This window comes from Lipophrys pholis (genome assembly GCF_963383615.2).
Source record: "Lipophrys pholis genome assembly, chromosome: 6".
Lineage (NCBI taxonomy): Eukaryota > Metazoa > Chordata > Actinopteri > Blenniiformes > Blenniidae > Lipophrys > Lipophrys pholis.
In genome coordinates this window covers 33,586,292-33,609,239 of record NC_137629.1, presented here as the reverse complement: position 1 = coordinate 33,609,239, position 22,948 = coordinate 33,586,292, and the positions used below count along the sequence as shown (strand labels likewise).

Genomic DNA, 22,948 nt, shown 5'->3' with positions numbered 1-22,948 from the left:
ACACACACACACACCGGTTGTTCACATTGGCTCACTTTAGTTTATGGGACAGATATGTAAATGACGGCTGATATATTTTGTATTTAGAAAAGCTGTTTCATGAGATTTACAGTTAATTTGAGTTATTAAATGTTGTACATATCAGATATAACGTTAATAAGATACCTTTTGGTATAAAGCCGTCAAAAGCAGACCTGTGAATAAATATCTGTGAGTTTAAGTCAGAAAAGTGTTGTTTTGTTTTCTGCATAGTTTGGAGGGAACGCATGAACTTGAGAAGGACAGAAGCATATGGTGGAATACCTGGTGTGCTTTTAGGATGGATGTGGACTTGGCAACCTCGGGAGCAATTATCAAAATCAGCACAGCTTGATATTTACAGCGAGGCGGGGGGAGGTGCCAACTCCGAGCACGGCTAAATCATGTTTTTGCTGACTGCAACTTAATGAGCGGTGAACGCACACAAAGGCCCAGACTCGTTGGAAACAAAAATCAATTCCATTGTAATAATGGGTGAACTCTTGTTTTGACGTGTGCGGCAGCTCTGCTGCAGCTCTGCTGTAGCTCTGCTGCTGCAGCTCTGCTGCTGTCCTGCTGTCCGGCTCCGGCCAGGTTGTGTTTATGAGATGGAGACGGAATGAGATGAGCAACACGTCCTGGTTAAAGTCGGTTTGCGTCACGTCGACATGAGGACACTCGTACGTAGATTTCTACGAGTTTTCAGAAGAAGAAATGAATCGTTTGTGCGTTTGAAGACGTGCAGACTGACGAGCGGTCCAGCAGCTGATCAGTAATCAATAAATGTCAGCTTCTTTCTGCTGAACTCATGTTTCCTACTCAGATGACTTTGAACAAGGAGGATTTCTCTGTTTCGCTTCACATTTCTGCTGAACGCTGTGGTTTTCTTTAGCAGTGTCCTGACTGTTGGAGAAATCCTTCTGCATATTTTGTCTTTTGGGGCTCGAGACAAAATATATACAATTTTTTTTGTCTTAAAATGTGATGATAGTCTAGAAAGAGTATTTTGGTTTCTTTTACTCATGGCAGGTTTGTTTCACAATCAATTCTTTTTATTGTCAGAGTTTGGATTGCTCATATTCAAGATGACATTTAAGGTACATTTGGGAATAAAATAGATGCATTTGACTAAGGGAGGCCGCTACATAAAAAAAAATAAAAAATGTTGTGACAAAGCAGTGACAAGTGAGCGATATTTACCGGCTGTTTAGTACATGGATCTGGACGATGGACAGTTGGTTGGAAACTGTGCTTCCTCTGTAATGAGATTCAGGAAGGTCCGTGCTGTTACCTCAGCCAGAGAGCTTACCCAGGCTTATCTGCAAGCTGGACCACGGAGGAGGAGGAGGAGGAGGAGGAGGAAGAGGAAAGAGAGAAAGAGGAGGAATGAGAGGGAGAGAGAGGTACATGTCATCACGTTTTCATTATGAGTAGCTGGCACTACCTACACACTGCACTAGCTGGCACTTACAACCACAGTGTTTTCTTTCTGACAGCCACAAAATGTTCCACCTCCCGTCTTCTACACTGCTCCGTCCATCCGTCCCTCGCCTCAGAGAAACAAATCAGAAGAAACTCTCACGTTCACTTCTACAGTTTAGAGTCTCAGATGAACACACTGGTCACAGTCGTCCTGACCGGGATGCAGGACAGCCGTCCACTACGCTACTCAAACCTCAAACCTCATTAAAAGGTCGCATACAGCAGGCAGTGCAAAGAAATAAAGAGGTAAATAGTGCAACGACAGCTACAACTAATAAATACCAGTAATAGTAAGGATCTGATAACAGGAGTGAGTCAGATATAAATACAACAAAGAATGAAGGTTAAAGGTTCATTATCAGCAGGAGGTCAAGCAGGGAGCAGAACTGAGTTTTGGGAAAAAACGGTTGTAATTTTAATGTTGAGACAATGGGGGGGGGGGGGGGGGGGGGTCAGCAGCTTCTGAAAGTAACTAAAGTAACTTGTACGAACTTAGTTACTTTTAAAAACAAGTCAGTAAAATAACTAGGTTACTTTTTAAAGGAGTAACTAGTAATAAGTAATCATTACTTTTTTCAAGGTAACTGTGGCAACACTGGTTGATAGTATATCATTCAGCCCATTGTACTCGTACAACTGTACTACACTGTAAACCGTACGACAGACAGACAGACAGACAGGCAGACAGACAGACAGACAGACAGACAGACAGACAGACAGACAGACAGACAGACAGGCAGACAGACCTGCCTCTTTGGGACATTCACACTGAAATAAAAGTGTTTTGCAAATAAATGTCCCTCTACAATGACTGAGATTATAATGAAAACTGGAATATCAGGCTACGGATGCTTTACTTGAAAATGACCAAGTGAAACTAACCAGTGAAAATCCTCTAACAGGACAGAAGGTTGCCCCGAATGGTGAAACGTGCTTCTCTTTCAGGATTTCTTTGAAAGTCAATACAAATCTTTCACTTCAAATTATGATATCTTTGAGAATTTGTGCCTCCGCCTCGGTGTATCAGCAGCAGGAGGCACCAAAGCTGTGTGGTCTTCCTCCAGAGTGTGCAGCAGCCGATAACCCGAGTGCTCCCAGCGTGATCTGCCAGTGTTGCAAAGCGCTTCTTGTGATGTCAGAAATGCCTGCCTTTCTCCGTCTCCACATTAATATTAAATGGGAAGGAGATTACGTGACTGCGGAGTAAGTCCCTGACAATCAGCTGCTCACTCTCCTCTGGTCTTCAGTTGGTTCCCACAAAGCTTCGAGGTGTGTTTGGAGTCCTTATCCTGCCGCAGTATGAATCACTCTCCACAAAGATGTAAACCAGAGGGAACAGCAGTTTTGTGAAGGGCGGAGTGGTGCTCCTTCTCAGAGTCGATGCCGGCGTCCAAAACACTGACGGATGGGAATTCTCTCTGCTCCGTGATCCTCTGTGGGTCTGATGAAGTGGAGGATCTCTTTCTGCCCCGGTTGTGTCCTCACATGCTCTTTACTGACGCTCCCAGGAATGTGAAACTGGATTCTTCAACAGAAGCAGGCCTTTGTTCAGTCGGAGAGACGCAGGGTTGTTTTCACCCATCCCGAGTGTTCGTTCTTATTTCTCGCTCGCAAAAACAATGGTTTTAGGGCTTCTGATTAATCTCGCCACTCTTTTCCTGTCATCCTGTCACTGCTCACAGGATTCTGTATGACCACCATAACCCCTAGACTGATCCTGATATTTACAACATTAGAAACTAAAACAACAAAGCAAAAATACAAGATTTGTGTCTATTACAGTAGTACAGCGGACACAGACAAGATTCCCAGCACATTATACATTTATAACTGAAAACCTATGCTGTTACGAAAGAACTTTTATTGAAATGTAAAAATTGGCAGGAACTCTAGCTTGTGGGAGTTGTTGTGGACCGAGCGTCAGGGCCTGAAGGCTCATAAAAAGATCAGAATCAGACTGATGTTGATCATATTTTGTCCATCAATACTTCTTCAATAATTCCAAACTGTCTGTCTGCTTCCTCTCATAGTTTCTCCCCTGACTGCTGCTTCCAGACTGAACTTCCATATTAAAGCTTTTAACCAATCACAGTCCAGTCATCACCTGTTGCCGGGTAAAGAAACCTGCCTGAGGCCTTCAGGTTCAGTTCTGCAGGCAGTGTTGCCACATTGAGCGGTTTTCAATTCAATTCAATTCAATTCAATTTTATTTGTAAAGCGCTAAATCACATCAACAAACATCTCAAAGCGCTCTTACAATGATAGAGTACAACAGGACCCTACTAAACCCTTCCAAAGCAAGCAGGTGTAACAAGCAACAGTGGAAACCAGGAAAAACTCCCTCGCATGGAGAGAAGTTCAAGAACTCCCTCTTCAGGAAGAAACCGTGGGGCGGACCCTAGACTCTGGAAGGTTTTCCACCCAATTGGGGTTTTTTTTGTTTATGTCAGGTGGGAAAAAACTACATTTGGCTGGTAATTAAAATTTGGCTGCTTTTGTCCACATTTGGTGAGTTTTTAATATTGATGAAAACATCTGGTTGGTTGCAATTTGAAAAAACCTATTTATCAATCATTTAAATGTGGTTATTTGATGCAGATCCCTAACCCTAACCCGAAGCTCTGGCTGTGTTTTCTTTTGCATGTGTTATGATTTTGCGGGTTTGCTCTGGTACCTGGCAGCTTCGTGGTTCGGGCTGTTGTTTATCGGAATGGGCGGGTTCTAAGACGTGATTGGGCTGGAAACTGTCAATCTGATCTGGCAACACTGCCTGCAGGCGTCTGCAAGAGTTGGTCACGCTGCTGCTTCAACCAATCAGATTGTGATATTGATGACTCAGCAACCCTCAAGCAGGCCTAGGGTGACGTCAGCGTATTCCTGCCCTCTGATTGGATCATCAGAGAGTTCACCCTCCAGCGAGCTGACTGCGTCTGTAACGAGCCGCACGAACACAATATCGTTGTGTTGATTTAATATCGGTTTTGTCAGCCTACAATGGCTGGAGGAGAATTAAAGAGATTTGGTTGCAGATTTATTGTCAAAACAATTTCAACAAGGACTTTTCCTGGAGGTCCTTGAACGCACCGCAGCACTCCAAGCACGGAGGTCAGGTGTAATTTACCTGCGCTCACTACAACTTCCATGGCAGCAGGGATATTTGCCATGACGTTATTTTCAAGACCATGGAAGGCTGCCGTTTGTCTCCCTCCTCGACCCCCAGAAGATTCTGGAAAAGCAGCCGCTTCTAATATGCAGCTGCAGCAGAAGGCAAGATGTGACCTGGGATTGTTTTCATCAATGAAGGTATTTATTCTGGATACACCTGTAAATCTGTGATGCAAAAGCTCTTTATACTGCATTTCTGGATAAATTCAGCACTTGGATTGACTCAGAGCAGCACTAGTGAAGGCCTCGGTCTGAAAAGCACGGCCTGCCACTGTTGTGGACGACAACGGTGCTCAAAGCGTTGAAATAGCAACTTTTTGAAAACGGTCCGACTCCCAATCCATGTAAACGGGGAAAACACAAGTTTTGGAGAAATGCTGTGGATTCATCTCGGTGTAGACGGAGGAAGCGCTGCTAGGGTGCATGAACGTCATGGCTGTCATACATAGTTCCTCTGCGCATGCTCAGTAGAAGGACAAGAAGAAGGTTTCCTCTTCCTGTCATGACTCCCAGTCTATATTCTCCTGGAACTTGGTGCTTTTATTTTGACAGTCAGCGTAATAACAATACAACTTGGTCATCTGCCCCCCAGAATGTCTGTGTATTCCATTGTTAAGGTTTGTAGTGTTTTGTTCTCTGCTGCATGTGTGTAGTTTCCTTACAAAAACAACCAACAGCGCCCACTGGTGGCCTGGCTGGCTGTTTCTGCTGTTTCCTGGTGAACGTGCATCGTTTTAAAACACTGCAAACGCCGTAAAAACAAAACTTTTGTGAAACAAAAATGCAAAAAAAACGATGCCCTTTGACTTGGCTGATTGCATTAATGGGGCCTTAATTTCACACGAGTTCTACTGACTCGAGTTTTATTGTCTTTATTTACAAACCAGGAGCAAAGCTCGATGCATAGATTCAGCGTGGTCACCTTCGATAGGCCTGGATGGAAACAGCTTGAGGATATTTCGTCTTGACGTTGTCTTGGGTCATAGTTGCTTTCAGTTAATGTTCTTATGTAAGCAGTTCAATAAGTCTAAATTTGTATACTTGGATTATATCTTGGCAGATTTTCAATGAGGCCCTTCGACTTTTGACAGAAATGTTTCCTCGACTGTCGATCAGACTGACCTCAGCATTGATTCTGGTTCTTCATGCTGCATGTGTGCGTCTTAAGTCAGAAACAGTAAAATCCATTAATGGATTAACCAGGTTAGTAAAGACTTGATGACAATTCCTCTTGTTTACTTATTATATAACTTACAGTTGTGTAATTATACTAGTTTAATTTGTAACAGACTAAATGCCATTGATGTGATTATATGATCATTTGGCATCATGCATACACAGTAAAGAAAAGAACAAGCACATATTCATGAACATGTTCAGAATCACAGTGTTTCCTATCTGGGATATCGTTTTATGGAAACATGACGTGACTTGTTGTTCTTGATGTGACGATACCAACTCAGACCAATTCCATATCGTTTCCCGAGAGACGCGGCGACGCCGCCTCGTCTGGGACGATAAACACAGCTGATCACGACAGTGACTTTTTAAATAATCTACTTCTGTTTAACTGAAGTAAAGACAATATGTTGAGCCAAGATACATAATGCTAAATTTCAGATGTTTTTCCGAGTGTTTTTCTTTTTATAAGCGGTTTGGTTTCAGCGACACAGAAATGAGTCACCAGGCAAAAGCTTAATGTCGATGAGGAAGCAGAAGAAGTTTAAATCATGGAAGAAGAGTTCAACATAAACTTCTTCAACTGTTACAACCGCTTGAAATATCTGAAAACCAGTGATTTAAAAAATAAAGTGCAGGGAGTTGTATTTGCATTTTCAAGAGGATAATGTTCAGTGTTGTGATGTTTGGGAGGTGAAGGTGGATCACATGTTGACCTTCACGCGCGAGTGGAAACCTTTTAAGGAAACAACACATTTCCTGGACAATCTCCCAGAGTAGCAGAGACTTGTTTATTTCCCAGACTGGACTCCTCTACTCGTTTTCCCAGGAAAAAGAAGAAGAAATGACATTGTTGACACGTCTCCCCTGGGAAGACGAGGCTGATGGATGAATACAGTCGAGTTCCTGCACTTCAACATTGGGCTCCGAGCTTTTGGTGACAAGGTGCTGATGAGATGCGACCTTGCCTGGATAAGAGCAAGGTCGCCACGCCTCCGTCAGGACCGTGTGAAAATAGAACCAATAAATGATCTATATACCCTGTGGGTATTCCAGGTATATGTTGTCATGCTGTGGGAAATCCCGATAGATAATGGTGAGTTGAGTAACTCTCCTTCACTAAAGCTGATCCGTCACAGTCGCTGTGTGTTTTCTGGTCACGTGACCAATCGAGAAGTCCATGAATAATTCCCGCACTGATGAGTGGCAGCAGGAAACTGTTTGTTTGTTAAGCCTTTCTTTACATCATTTATTATTTGCTATAGCACTTATCTTGTCATCACAGCGTGTGTACTGGCAGAGTTTCTGTTAATTTGTTTAGGTGGCTAATTATGTGATTGTTCAGCTGCTGCTGCACATGTTTTGTCCCGGTCTGTGTGCCGTACGTCGCTCTCCGGCTGCTATTTTTGTCTTCCTCTTCAGTCACTCTTGACAGTTGGCCGGCGTCGACTCTACCGAAGCGACTCTATTAAACCAAGAAAAGTTTGGGACAAAAAAAAAGAAGAGATGCAAAACAATGTCAGCTCCAGGGATGTTTGGTAATCAGGTTACAAGGATGAAGAAAGGAGATTAGATTACCTCTTGGCTCAGAGCTCCTTTCTGTGCTTTTTTTTTTTTTCTCTTCATATCTATTTATTTTTACATATTTATCAAGCATTATTTGGTTCTCTGAGGAGTATGGGCGGTGAACCTTTCTGTCTGACATGGCTGCAAATGGCACCGCGGTAATTGTCAAAAGCCAGAGCTTGAGAAGTGCATATCTCAGTGTGTGTATAAGGGAAAGGAGAAGAGGAGAGAGAAAACGAAAGGGTGGGGAGGTGCAGAGAGAAGCAGGGAGTGTGCATGTACAAGGGAGGGTGAAGCAGAGAGAGTGAGATAGAGAGAGAGAGAGAGAGCGAGAGAGAGAGAGGAGGCGAACAAGCAGCCCGCCTCATTCCGCTGCTTTCTCAGCATCCATTCTGTGAGACCCGACTCCGAGCTGCATAACGGGCACATTGGAGGAGGAAACGAGGAGGAAAAAAAAGCCTTGATGAGGAAGGATATCGAGGAGAATAACACCTAATCCTGCCTCACCGGCATCCACTCACACCTCTGGCAGCTGTGGCGGAGGTGAGCGAAAGTTTCCGTCCTGGGGGGGGGCAGCCTCCCCTCGTTGTGGGGATGAGCAGCGGATGCTGAATTTCATTCCTGAAGGCTTGAGGAGAGCCGCCAGGACCGGCTGGATTCACCAGCACAGGAGCTGGTAGTGCGCACCAGAAGAAGACTCCCTGTGTGGCTCCGTCGGTCACGCACAGCTTTTCCATTAGAATACCAAACATTGTTTGACTGTGCACAAGGTGGAATATCACAACCCAAAAGAGATCCTGAACCAGGGAAGTAAAAGGGGAATGGATTATGTTCGATTTCAGTGAAGGACATCCTGTTCACCAAAAGTAAGTTGTAATCAGAAAAAAGAAGGATTTTTCTCTTTTTCCTGTTGTGGAGCGGCTCGTCTGGGGACAGATTAATCTAGTGGACTATAGAGTTCTGGATGATATCTCAAGGTAAGAATAGATCCATGGCTCTTCTTCACATGTGTCGCACCCACTGGATTTATTATTTAATTTTTTTAAGGAAAAGAGCAGATCAGGAAGCTGGGAGGCTCAGCAGGGGGGGATACAGTGAAGTGGGGGAGAGGAGGGAGGGAGGGAGGGGGGGGGGGGGGGGGGATGATGAGGAAAAGATGTCTTATCCACCACTGCATTTAATCAGTTTACCAGAAAGTGCAAAGTTGGGTGAAAACATCAGAACGGCACCATAACAAGTCCCGTGGCTTCCACAGCCTTGTTGCTGGTCCATCTTGCTCCAGTTGTCCTCACCGGGCTGCTGCCGTCCGCAGAGGAGAACGTTTCCATGTGCATCTGCGTACATGTGTGTTTGCTGCCAGTCTGCAAAGCATTTCATCTGCCTGCCTTGTCGGGGCTCGGTGCTTCCCACCCGGGGGGAGGCTGCGAGTGGAAGGGGTGTAATTGCGTGGTTGTTTGTCCTCGTCTCTCCACACCTAATATCTGCGTGTGCAGATTTACTTCAGTACAGTAGCCACATTAAATCCCCGGCGGTGAGAGACCCTGCATTCTAAAGGCTCGCCTCGCTTCCTTTATCCCTTCTCACAGAGAACCGATTGTGTCCAGCGTTCACTATCGTAAATGCCCTACATTATATCTTCACCTGCAGTTTCTATGTACATGTTGGTCGCTGTGGCGGAGCAATGCATCTCTCTTTTACTCCCATTTATCTCTGTGCGTTTTTCTCTCCACATTTTACTCTGCTATACTTGCAAAGCTTCTTCCCCGATGGAAATGATGACTTTTACTTGGAGGAGGCTGTATTGAGAGGACTAAAAAGGATGGGGCTGAGCTGTTTGGCTTTTTTTTTTGGAGAGTGAATCTGCTGCCCTCTTGATCAATACCAGACATTGCAAGGCTCCTTTCTTTTCTAAAGCAATGGTTGAAATATTCCTTGCATGACCAGTACAGTCAGTACAATGAAATATTTAAACTAATTGAATAATGAATAGCCTGTCGAAGCCTAGTGGTTTTTTTGAGGGGGGGGGGGGTCTGCCTATCTGATTATAAAGCCACCTCCTCTGGTGACTTGCAAAACAGTGACCGTTAAATGTGTTTGCCTGTGGATATAAAAATTTCAAAAGAAGTGTTCCTCCTCTTTCAAACATCCACTGGGGGGAAGTGGAGCCTGATGGGAAGTTGACGACGGCTCCGGCTCTGCCTTTGCCGTCGACTGGCCACATTGGCTGGATAAACCGTACAGAGATATAGAGCTGGATCGCACACGGCTCCAATGTGTTGAAAAGACATTCTGCATCCAGGAGACTTCGGCTGCGTTTCCTCAGACGAAGCGCAGGCCTGTTATCTTCTCTGCCTATCTCATTCATTTAATCCAACGTGCCACATCTTGAATATGCATGTGTGAAGTGTGCACACGAGTGTGTACATGCGTGTGTTGCAGAGGCTGGAGGAACGAAAGGCAGTTTGAGTGTATCTGGTATCTGCGTGGGTGTGTATTTGTCCAGAGCTCTGAGCTTCATCCCTTTTGATGTTTTATTGAGTGTTAACCATGGTAGAGCTGACGCATTCCCTCTGATATGGAGTAGCATGGTTAAAGGAAAGCTCCAAGACTGACTTTGCGCTTCCTTGTATTTCTTTTAACTCTGAATTAGCGATGCTGTGTCTGCCTCTTTCAGCACTTTGGATTTGGTAAATGCTTTGGTTTAAGCCTTGTCCATGTGTGAAACTGTGTTTGCAGCCATGAGCAACTCATGTTTCGTGTGCACAGGGTGCTTGCATATGCATGGATGTGTTCAGGTGTGGGTGAATGGCTCTGGATGTATACCTTGCTGTGTGTACAATAGATATACAGTCAGAAGGCAGCTTTTCTTCTTCTTCCTCTTCCATTTCTGACGTTGGCAGAGGAGACAAAGAAGACGAGGCCCTCCATTTTCAGTGATATTATGCATCGTGTGAATCACAGGATGGACGGAACAGAGGGAAGGAAAACCTCTATCTGGTGATTTCACTGACGTGTTCGTGTGGCGGAGAAAATTGAGGAAACAACTTTGATGACAGTAACGCCGGGTATTTGATTCATTACTCACAGAAACATAGTTTGAGTCAGTCTGCATGCAAACCAGCAGGGAGCTCAAATCTGACACATCCGTTTCCAAACGTAATAAATCATTTACAATTGTGTGCCGTTTCTGGCCCGGTATCAGCAAGCTATCAGTCCTTCTACAACATAATCGAATTTGGGACAAACAGGCGCTCTCTGGTTCTCCACACGTCAGACTTTCACAGCTTCACGTGCCGCTTTGCTCGCCCATGAATGGTACTAATTGATTTAGCTTTTGTAAGGATGCCCTCATGATGTGGCTGGTTAGTCACGTCACAACATCTGGAACCAAAGAAAACAAGGAACAGCATCTGTTGTTTAATATGCAACGCAATGCCATAATGGTGCATGTCAGCTTAGAGGTAGAGTTCCCGTTTTGGCGAGGCAACATTTCATTTCTGCTGAATTGGGCCGAGGTGGATAGATGGATGGATATTCATGATGTCCATCAGCTCACAAAATAATAATGATAATACAAAACCCATTAATAGTTAATGCCGGTTGTTAAATTGTCTTAAATTCTATCAAAAATGTTATTGAGGTGACGTTTTTATGGGGTCAGTCCACGTTGGCGCTCTGTTAAAGGAAATGTTCACATCGCTTTAGGCTTTACATGTTTTATTAGAGAGAAAAATCACATATTCCAACAGAAATCGAACACTGAATTGCTGGAAATGCTCAGTTTAGGCCACAGTCTCAGTTATTGCACCCGTGTTCCAAAGAGCTGTGAAATGTGTCCATGATTACAAAAAACAAACACTGAATACGTGTAATTCTTAAAATAATGAAGCGTTTCTCGGTGTGTTTGAGGACAGACACATCGACGGCAAAAACAAGATCTGTACCCAGAACCAGTGTATTTTTAGCTTGTCCATTAACGACATGGAAGACAAATCAATGATCACAGACTGAAACACTGGGTTTCAAATTTAACTTTGTTTTTTTTCCTCCCTCCCCCTCTGTGACCTTTTGGATACGGTTGGGAATATACGAGTATCAAATTCAAACTTGGTCAAATCAGGACTCTCATTGATGTTTGAAATAAAGTTTTATTTCATCAGATTTTACTTATAAAGGAATAAAAACAATCCTACATACTATTGACTGAGTACTGGAAACGCTCTATATTTATATCACAAGCATGTGGCTTCACATTCCACACGTGTTTAATTTCTTGTCTTTTCAAGAGGACTCATTATACTCGTCTCTTATACTAGATATTAGACACACAGAAGACCTGGATTCAGTGGTTTAACTGGAGATCTGGTCAGATGGAGACCATGAACGGATGCAGCTGCTGTCAGCCCCCTTGAATCCCTGATGAGGCGAAACACAATATGCTCCAACAGCTGGGTCATTTATGGAAAATGGTTAGTCATCATGGTCTAATGCTGCTAATAGGATGAGGGAAGACTTTTTTTTTGGGGGGGGGGTGATGATGAATGTCTCACAGAAAATGCATACCTTAAAATTAATCTAAAATTACACTAATTATCACAGCTGACCACTTTGAGCTGTTTAAACTCTGACATAATGAACTCTCTGTGAAACTATATCGTGAACCTTTTCCTCTTTCATGTAAATTAGTAATAGAAATAAACAATTTATGAAAGAATAGTTGAGATAAACCAGCAGGTTCAGTTGCCACATTCCACCCATTTTCATCTGGAGTGGACCGGACCGGTTAAATAGTCTCATAATAACCTTTAAATGTAAACTTAATGTGATGAAACTCTATATATTCCCGCAAAACCAAACAATTCCTGCCAGAAGTTATTACAATCCCAACATAAAGCCCATTTTAATGAGACCTTCTGGTATAAAATACAGTGGAATGTCACGGCTGTGAGGCTGCAGCTCGTCTGCTTTTGCAGCAGCATCACAATATCTCAGCTCGGATCACGGTGTGGTGTCGTGTCTAAAGTTTAATTCTTCCTCCATAAGAACAAGAAGGGAGTTCGGAAAACTTGAGTCATTTTCTGGGCACAGCTCTCTGTCAAAACTAATTTTGTTGGGCGCTGCCAGCCATCTTGGCTGAAGCATCTTGGTCTGCAAACTCTTGTGTGATTGGTCGGGTCTGTCTTCTTTACTTCCTCATTCTGCCACAGGACAGTGCGTGGTGTCTGTTTAAGTTCCAGCTCACTAATGTCGGTCTCAGTCATATTTTAATCATGTTTAGCATGTGTGAGCCCTGAAGCTCGTTAGCATGTAGCATGTAGCATGTGTCGGAGTTTCCGTGATGCACCTGAAGGCATCCCTCAGGGCTGTCGGCTCCCGCAGGTAAAACCGGACCAGCGTCTCGGCTCGGACACAAACTTCCTCTTGTACTACTGAAAACAAGTTGCGTTTGTATTTCTGAAAACATTTGAAGCGAGAAATTATCTGTGTCGTTGAAAAGTTAAAACGCCGCTTCACAGACGTGTGTCTGCTGTTATGAGTGGGCGTGGTCAGTTGTGAGGGGGCGTGGCCTGCGAGTTCACCCAGCTCCTTGTCGGAGGATGAAATGTCCTGATGAACAAATATTGTTTTTTGTCGGTAGCCAAACTATTTTCTTGTTCTTATGGGAGTACTCAGGGGCCTTGATTCTCATCGGAATACAATCCAATGGAGTAAAAATACTCACAAGACTTTTTCTCTGGGATGAATATTTTAAGAAACTGTATTGAAGGTTTACCTTTGAGCCATTATCACATCCTATAATAGGATGGTAGTGTTGAAAAGTGCCGCATAAGATCAATTAAGAAAACAGGTGAAGCTATGAATTCTCCTCATTTACTTTATTAAGTTGTTTTTTGCTGCTTCAGTTTCTTATTCTGGATTCATACTTGCGGCGGTCTGGAAACCTTTTCTTGCACGGTGAGCGTGAGCTCCAGTTGGAGGTGGTTGACGTGTTTTTCCTCTGAGGATGTGATGTGCTAAGTGACTGCTGGTGGCACTGTGGCCCTTTCAGGACGCAGCTTCCTCCCACTCTGACCTTGCTGTCTGTGTCACTTTGAGGTACGACCTTCCCGGGCAAGCTGCCGGGGGCAACGCTTGTCGTACCACCTTTTGGAAAGTCCCCTCTTCTTTGTGTGGATGTCGACACGGAGCATTAGCAGGAGTCGGGGGTGATGTAGCTGGCCGAGAATAGGGGTCAGACAATGCTGCACCGTGTGGCAGCTGAGATAGAACAAAAGAAAAACAGAAATGGAAAAAAAAAAGAAAAGGATCTTTCAGGTTATTCCTCTGGAAAAAAAACATGTTCAAACATCCTCAAGCTGTGTCCACAGCTTAAATGAAGAGGTCTTCTATTATAACCTTGATATGAACTTTTGCTTCCGCTGGCATATTTCTTTGCACAAGCCTTTCCCTAAAACCCGCGGAGACGCCCGGCGCACAGCATACAAACCACGAACTGCTGTATTTCTTCTTCTTCTTCTTGTGATTGTGGGACGAGATTAGTCGGCGTTATCGCCGCTGCAGTATCGGCTGTTACTCCCCACAAGAAAAGCACATGGTTACCAATTGAAATGAACATAAAATCAATGCGTGATTTATTTGCCCGCGTCACTTCTGCTATCTCTTAAATGACTTTATTGTGATGAAGGATATTGTCCCTGCATATCTCGCCGCGCTCGCTCGTCTTGTGCTGACCTTTGGCGCTCCGCACGGACTGCGAGCCACCGAAACATCCTCGGCCACCATGTTTTCCAATACATCTTTTCACAATGCGAGGGGACATGGTGTCCTTGTGCTGTGAGTGTTGTATTCTGTGTAATTCAGTGGATTTCTACCCCGTGAGGCATTGGAGCCACAAATACAAAAAACACTGCCGTGCCATTACTGACCAGTGTTTTTTTTTTTTTTTTTTTTACAAGCTAATTAAGAATCATTAAATATTCACACAGTAGAATAACCTGCCTCTGTCCTAATAGCGTAGCAACGATTGATACCGACTCTTTTTTAGCAAGCCCAGTGTTGAAGCCATCCATTTTGTGTTTCTGCCTCCATCAGCCACTTTCGGATGTCCTTACGGCGACTTTGCCACCTTCATCCTTTTCAGTTTTCAGCTGTGAAATAGAGTATTTAGAGTATTGACCGCTCTGCTCTTCTTCCATTATAACAGAAATGCGTTCAGTGTTTCATCAAGGTGAGGAGCCTTTTTCATATGCATCACTTTGTGTGTACGTTGCTTACAGCCTCATCTACTGTCCTGATAAACACTGGCTGATAATCCGGCAAGTCATGATTTCATTATCAAGGTTAATCAGTTCATTTATTCAGAGTTCTTGTAAAATGTGCAAAAAAAAAATAATTGTTAAAAGACTAACCATCACTGTGTGTCACAGGAACAAAAAGGAATCTTTCAAATGGTTTAAATTAATTAATTCATTAATGCTTTTAATTTAAACCTGGAGCACCGAGCAGCCCGACTTCTGCCCGGAAAGGTGATGTCACTCCGTGCAGTACAATATTACCGCTAATGCTTCACAGGCAGATGTCAACGTGTCGTCTTTTCACTGCAACAATAGTGGAAATGTCAGTACATGGACACGTCCTCCCGCCTCTGAGGGAACCAGGGACCTCGTGTCTGTTACGCCGGAGCAGCCTCACCTTTAGGATTTACCACCTTGGACCAAAATACGTCTTGGATTTTTCTGCACGTGGTAATCGGTTGTATTCTTTGAAGTTTCCTGTTTTTGTGGGTTCACACAAGGTGGAGCTGAATCTTACTGCTCATGAACGAATGAGAGAAACATGAGACATCCATTCAGCAAGAGTTCATTATTTCTGTAATTCAGGGAGCTGCCTTTTTATCTGATTTATAGCCTGGATGCCAATATTGACAATTGTATTGCTCTGTGTGTGTGTGGGGTGGGGGGTGGGGGGTGGGGGGCAGATGACATGACATGAATTGTGTACTGGCACAAAAACACTGTATTCCACCTGCATTGTTCTATTAAGATAGTGACAGTTGGCTGCCTTCCAGTGGGTGCAACCAAGTGGATTTCAAAGCAGAGCAGTCACCTCCTGCTCTATTTTAGTCTGTTACGTAAACCACTAATACATCCAGAGGAGCTGCTTTGGCTCAGTGCTGCCTTTTTAATTCATCCTGAGCTTTTTTTTCTTTTCTGGATACCTGTTCATGGTGGCGAGCCCTGTACTGCTGGTCTGGGGAACATGCTGGATAGATAAGAAGACTGTTCTTCCTCCTCCTCCTCCTCTCTTCCTCTTTCTTTCTGGCTCCCGGCTCCTCCTCGCCTCTCCTCAGTCTGCGTGGCGGGTTACCAGAGGTGCACGCTGCCATCTCACTCTGGTTTGGCTTTAAGTCATGAAAGGATGCCGACTGATGAGTCAGAGAAAACATAGACGACTGCATCTGCACGAGGGTTTAGATAATCTGACAGTACAGTGATCAGGTGGATAAAGGTACAATACAGATACTTAACACTGAATAGAATCTCTATTCTGTTCTGTTCTGTTCTGTTCTGTTCTATTCTATTCTATTCTATTCTATTCTATTCTATTCTATTCTATTCTATTCTGTTCTGTTCTGTTCTGTTCTGTTCTGTTCTGTTCTGTTCTGTTCTGTTCTGTTCTGTTCTGTTCTGTTCTGTTCTGTTCTGTTCTGTTCTGTTCTGTTCTGTTCTGTTCTATTCTATTCTATTCTATTCTATTCTATTCTATTCTATTCTATTCTATTCTATTCTATTCTATTCTATTCTATTCTATTCTATTCTATTCTATTCTATTCTATTCTATTCTATTCTATTCTATTCTATTCTATTCTATTCTATTCTGTTCTGTTCTGTTCTGTTCTGTTCTGTTCTGTTCTGTTCTGTTCTGTTCTGTTCTGTTCTGTTCTGTTCTGTTCTGTTCTGTTCTGTTCTGTTCTGTTCTGTTCTGTTCTGTTCTGTTCTGTTCTGTTCTGTTCTGTTCTGTTCTGTTCTGTTCTGTTCTGTTCGACCAACTGACAATAGTAACTGAATAACAATCACTAAATAATTGAATTAAATAGTTGTGTAGATTTATACAGACCGTTAAGACAACATGAAAATACAGTTATTAAAGCAATAAATACAGAAAATACCAGTCAGACCACAAACAACATAACACATGAAAACATTTAAGGGAAATGGGTCGGTTTGAGAATTTTAGAAAATGATGTGTTTTGTCATTAGTTTTAACTAAATATCTCTTAATTGCATTAAAATATAGAAAAAAGGTGAAACAACTAATAAGAAATATTTCTTAATGTGTATTGTGATGTATTTGTGATGTATTTTTAAGTCATAATTGATGTGATTTTAATCAGTTTTAAACAGATTTTCTATTTTTTAAATCGTTAAAAAGCTGCTCAAGTAAAGAAAAATAACTTAGTAACTTTGAATTAGTATTTGAAATCTCCAAATTTCCTCTTTAAGGACTAAAACATTATGATATTATGCAGAATGTAAGTTAATGAGAATCTCTGAGACATTTCTTCTTATTGGCGTCAGTAAATATTGACCTGGGATTTTATTAATACTTATTGATACCTCCCTGAGCTGGTTAATTAATGTATATTATTCCATGCTCAATGTGTGATAAACTCCCTGTAAATATTTGAATGTTTTCTGCTGTTAAGACTAAGTTCAGCACGACAGTTGGTTCGTTTGGTGTGAAACAAACTTAAACGCCGCCTTTTGCATAGATTAGTGATCCGTTATTACAAGTTGACATTTCCCATCGAAGCACTGCCTTTCCCGCTCCAGGCTTTATTTACTCAGTGATTCATTGGATCGAAGACGTCCTTTCACTTTGATATTTATGCATCATTTCATTTATTTATGTTATCTTATTGACATAATGATGTGGTTCAGTGTGACAACCACAAGATGTTTCTGCAGTTACAGATTGCTAAATGTCAAGTTACCTTCGTTTTAAACTGTAAACACCAAAGTGAGTTGCTCTCCAGTTTCTACACTTGTCAATAAGGTGGTGGTGTAGTGGTCAGCACTGCGGCCTCACAGCTCGGAAATGCCCTGGTTCGAGTCTCGGTTAGATGAACTTTGCATGTTTTTCCTGAGCAGTTCCACCGAGACAGAATCGGAGTGTCTTTTAAGAAACGTTCCACCTTGGGAGCTCTTCACTGTCTCGCTGTCGTGTGAACGGACACCGAAAACACGATGAAGGTTTTGCGTTGTCTCTTGAAAACGTTGTTCTTTAAACAGAGCCAACGTTGGACAGAGCGGCATGAACCAGAGGATGGATGGGCATTGTTATAAAGTCAGTGGAGACCTCGGCGAAGATTTCAAGACCGTATAAGATGACACGCTCTCATATCAAAAGCTTTGTAACTCCTCTTTAGCGCGAGTGTTTCAGACTGTGGAACAAAGCCGTCAGTGGGGGACTTTAGTACTGAAACTATACACCCTATATTCACTAAGGTAGTGTAAGCCACACGGTGTAAAGGTCTCCTGTAAATGGAACATACTCTCTGAATCATTAATGGGTCCCTATAGCTCATGTTCAAACACACGGGCCAATTGGGAATGAAGGACATCACATGCACTGTGTATGAAATGGTGGCTGACAGCACCACCATAACGGTCTCCCCTGCCATCTTTTTAATGTGTGCAACACGCGTCAGAGATTAAATGTGCTGAAAACAAAATAGACCTCTCGACACGCGTGCAGTGAAATCTGCTCGCCTGCCACGTTGGATATCGCCAGAACTGCTGTTTGATAAGCTGGGAATTAAAACACCAAATTTAAACATTGACCTTTACTTCCAAGAGTGACTGCCATTGTCAACATGTGTAAATCCCGGCCTGGGAAGCCAGCACGGTCACTGCAAATTCTAAATCAATGAGCGTGTGTTTGTGTCAAATCCTGAGGGATTAGAAAAAGTTCAAATACAGTGATCATTGTGTAGATGTACATTTAGAATGGAGCTTTATATATCTATCTGTGAGTACATATAGAAGGAAAAACATTTAAATAAATATACTGTGAATAAAACTGCATTTTAAGTCATTAAGCTTCACCACTGTTTGAGACAGGAATGTCCGATATGTTGATTGCGATCAACCAGTACATTTCAAAAGTAGAGCGCACACATTTTGTGCTCTTGTTTGATCGGTGTACAGAGCAACCAGTTTGAGATCTTTCTTTCTTGCAGGTCAAACACACAGGAAATCATTAAGAGTCATTATTGCTGAATTTATATTGTGATTGTTGTGGACTTTACCAGGTCGCCTTCACAAGTAAAAACCAGAAAACTGCCATGGCCTGGTTATCATAGTGACTGTTGATCAAACTGTGATGGCATCAGTGGCTCTTACTACTACTTAAAAGCTTTAAAGTGAATTTAAAACTCGTAGATGTCATCTTTTTGGAGCGGGTGGAATATGGAAATTGTGCTTTTCCCCTTCGTGTCACCTAAAACCAGGTTACAGAGTCTGTTGGAAATATAGCGTACGACTAGAACTTCTAGAATCTTACGCGGCAACGTTTTCAAGTGAAAACATAAAACGTTCAGAGCGTTTTGGGCTTCTGTTTACATGAAACCGGAGCTCGGAGCAACTGGAACTTGGTACTTTTATTTTGACAGTCACCGTAATAACAATCTAACTTGTTGGCCTGTCCACTAGAATGTCTGTGTTCTCCCGGTGTTCATGTTTAGAGCTTCTTCTTCTCTGTATGTGTGTCTGGTTTCATTACAAAAATATTCATCAGTGCCCCCTTGTGGCCCGACATGCTAACTACATCGTTTGCAGCGTTTCAAGGAAACCACAACGAAATGTTTCCGTGCAAAACACAAAACATTCCTGCAACAAAATGCAATGATCAGACTTTTATTTTTGAAACGTAATCTGGGCCTCAGTTTCGTCTGGATTTACCAAAGAGGAGGAGTAAACGCTCCTGGTGTGAAGAAACAAACAAAAAAAAAAGGACATTTGTTTTGTAGCAGCAATGTGGAACAAACGTGACGATAAAAGTAGTGAACTTTTTATCTTTATCAACAACAACAAAATAGAAATGGGTAAAGAAAGAGAGAGCTCACAGCAACGACTCTCTACGTTATCAATACGTGATCTTTGTGACGTGTAAGACGATAAACAAAATGTTGCTTCGCCATAAAGACGCTGCTCCTCCCCTTTAAAGGAGAAAAAGGCCCGTCAAGCTTTGAGCTTCAGCTTTGATGGACGATTTAATTACTCTGCATTCTCAGTGTTTGTTGAGAAGCTCGTAGCATGAAAATTACTTCCACTATTTACAGCAGTTGCAGCAGCTTTAATTCAAAGTAATGTGTCTGAACCTGCAAGTTGGAGACTCAGCGCGGTCATTTAAACAATCCAAATGCAGCGTGTGCATGATTGTCAGCTAACGCAAAAAATACTCATTACTGTTATTAATGTGATATCGGAATATGTAGCACACAGGAAGCGATGGGTTGTGATGAGCTCCCGCTTTTTAAGACATATGTGTTCCCTCCAGGCAGGACAGAAATACACAAACCCAACGCACGCAAGCACACACGCATAAACTCTTGGATGCACGCAGAAATTTGAATAATTTAAATGCAATAAACATGTTAAGATGCATTATTTCTAAAAGCAGCCAACAGAAACTAATGGGATTATTGTACATGACTGCATCGGGAAGCCTGTTCAACACGTTCACTTTACTTTGAAATGGAGAAACACAGAGTTTCTTTCCGCTAATTAGCAACTTGGTGACCTGAGACACAGAAAATGCAAAATAACAAAATAGCATTTATTGTTTTATCATGTGCATTATATATGGAGCTGCCGTTAAAGCTTTTTCGCACGAGTTCAGCCTGGCAGATTGCATAGCGATGACCGCACAGCTACTTCTTTGCCCTGCAGGAAGGAAAAGCAGTGGCTGTAACAGCTCACCGCGGGGGGGGGGGGGGGATACGGACGATGGACTCGTTGAGGTTTGAGAGGTTGTTAAGAGAACTTTCTGTGTCTGTAGTAATGAGAATGATGCTGCACCTTGAGTACAGTGAGTTTGGGGAGTGCATTATCTTGACAATTACTCTTCTGATGGGAGATGAAAGCTTTCCATCAACGTCTTGTGGCCGCCGCCTTTGGTCCTCCGGGTTACCCGTACACTCAGTGGCCCTGGATTCCACCCTTCCGGTGCGACACCCATCTCATCCCATTACTGTTTGTGACTCACTACAGTCAGGGGAAGAAGAAGAAGAAGAAAAACAGCACATAAATAATGTATTCCTCGGGTGTATCCACCCCCAGATCAATGGCAATACAAAGACCATCTACAAAGACGGTTGGCTCAAGGCCATATTTGATCACTTCCACTGCGCACGAACACTGCTCCCTTTTTTGTCAGCCCGCCGAGACTCAATTATTTCCAAGTGTTTGTAAGCTATTGTTGAAAGAACACGAAGTGAATATTTAAAGTTGGTGAGGGGAGAGAAAAATCTTTGATGAGACATGAAAACAGCTGATGGAGGGTAATGGTGAAGTGTTAAAACAGAAAGACGGAGCGAATGAGGAAAGGGAAAAAGGGGGAAAGGCAGTGATGTGATGCTGCGTCCCGGTCCTCTCCGGGACTCAGACTGTATGTACGTATGACAGCACGCCAGCAGTTTTCTGTGTTTATGCAACTCGACAGAAGGAAAAGGACAAATTACAGAGCACTTGATCATTTCAAAGTAGCTGATGGAGCAGGTCACGGCTTTTAACCAATGAGTAGGAGGTGGAGTACAACTCAAACTGAGTCTCCTACCTTGAGAGGCTATTAACTCTTATTGGAAAGCTTTTCTAAAGTATTGTCCAGTGTTGTTTCTCAGGTTGCGAACTACAACCCACACCACTGCTTTTAGGAACGAAGACAGACGTTTCCAAGTAATCCACACGATGCCCGAGGTCGTGATTGAATGAACCCGTGATGGTGCTTTGTGGTTCAAAGAACTACTGGCAGCAAATTTATATTTTCCTGTCATATCCCTTGCTGTAACCCAGATGGCTGGGCTAATAGCCCAAACTTTCCACCATGGAGGGGGAAAAAGAAAAAAATCTAGTTCTTTATTTATTTCCAACTGAAATCGTTCCTCCTTCAGCGAGGATTGATGGTGCGCCTGGCATTGCACCCTGACTCCGTCCGTGCCACTTATAATGAGTATCTGTGTGAAGGGCAAGGCACATACTAAAATTAGATCAAAGGTTGGCACACCGTAGGCATCAAACGGTGGGCTGAAGTCGTGTTCCAGCCCGGGTAGTGCCCTGCCCGTTCACTTACTCAGATGTCATCTGACTGGTAATGACTGCTTCTGCTTAGGGAGATGTCTTTTGATGTGTACTTCCCCAGTGAGCCCATCTTAGATTTATCGGTCTCATTTGCATTCCCGACAATATTTAAGACATTACAAGCCAATAAGGAGACTGTTGAAGTGTGCCTCGGACGTCATCCATCGGTCTTTGTTCGGTGGCGCTGGATAAATCCTGCACCTGCCCCCAGTGTCCTTTACCCCTCGCCTGTTTTGTGTTGAACCGAGCTCCTCCTGACGCCAGGCAGCGACTGACAGTGAACAACTGCAGTGATCCAGTGTAGAGGATAAGTGGGATATGACAGCCGCAGGGTCGGAGTTCTGTGTGTTGTGATGGACTGATGACCTGTCCAGGTGGAACCTGCCTTCACCCAGTCAGCTGGGATGACTCCAGACCCCCCCCCCCCCCCCCCCCCCCCCCCACCCTGAACTGGAGGAAGCAGCAGAGACGGTGGAGGGGTAGTGTTGTGTTAACTACGACTTACTTATTAATTCCCTGCTTCAGTTTTATTTTCTTCCAACTAATGCTGTTTAATTTTCTCCTTTACACCCAGTGTCTGATCATGTGACTTCATTGTTTCTCTGTCCCACTATTGTACACTGATGATGGGACAAACTCTTTTCTGTGTGTCTGAGCTATTTGGATCCTGGTGTATTTTTGCTGGACGGCCTGTGAGATGTAGGACTCCTATATGATGTGAATGAGACTGAGGTGGTGTCTCGATGGCCGCAGTGGCTTAGATCATCTCCAACCTGCAGTTTGTGTGGATTTCATGATGTTTTCAAGTGAAAAAGCAAAACTTTGTCTGCATTGTGGGGTTCCATCTACACGACGACGATCCTCGGAGTCACTGAAAATGCAACTTTTTGAAATCGGCTCCCGAGGGGGAACTTTTCAAAAACGCTCCGTGTAAACGGGGAGAACGCAACTTTTCTGAACTCCGCTACTGCACATGCCCACCACGGCCGTACTAACGCCTTCTTCTGCACATGCTCAGTAGACGGACATTCAGAACAACGTTTCCTCCAGACTGTCAAGACTCCCAGTCCACATTCTCCTGGGACTTGGCACTTTTATTTTGACAGTCGCCGTAATAACAGTCCGAACTTGGTGGTCTGCCAAAATAAAACTACCAAGTCGATTATTATTACGGTGAT

The 22,948-nt window shown here is 43.2% G+C and overlaps 1 protein-coding gene across 1 annotated transcript in view; it reads left to right on the top strand.

The window, feature by feature from the left end:
* Window positions 1–7,668: 7,668 nt before the first annotated feature.
* lingo2 (leucine rich repeat and Ig domain containing 2) overlaps window positions 7,669–22,948 on the top strand; it is a gene marked incomplete at its 3' end in the record, with an annotated part of 252,988 nt that continues 237,708 nt past the window's right edge. The window contains exon 1 of the mRNA XM_080466343.1: window positions 7,669–8,276. The remainder of the gene's footprint in view (window positions 8,277–22,948) is intronic.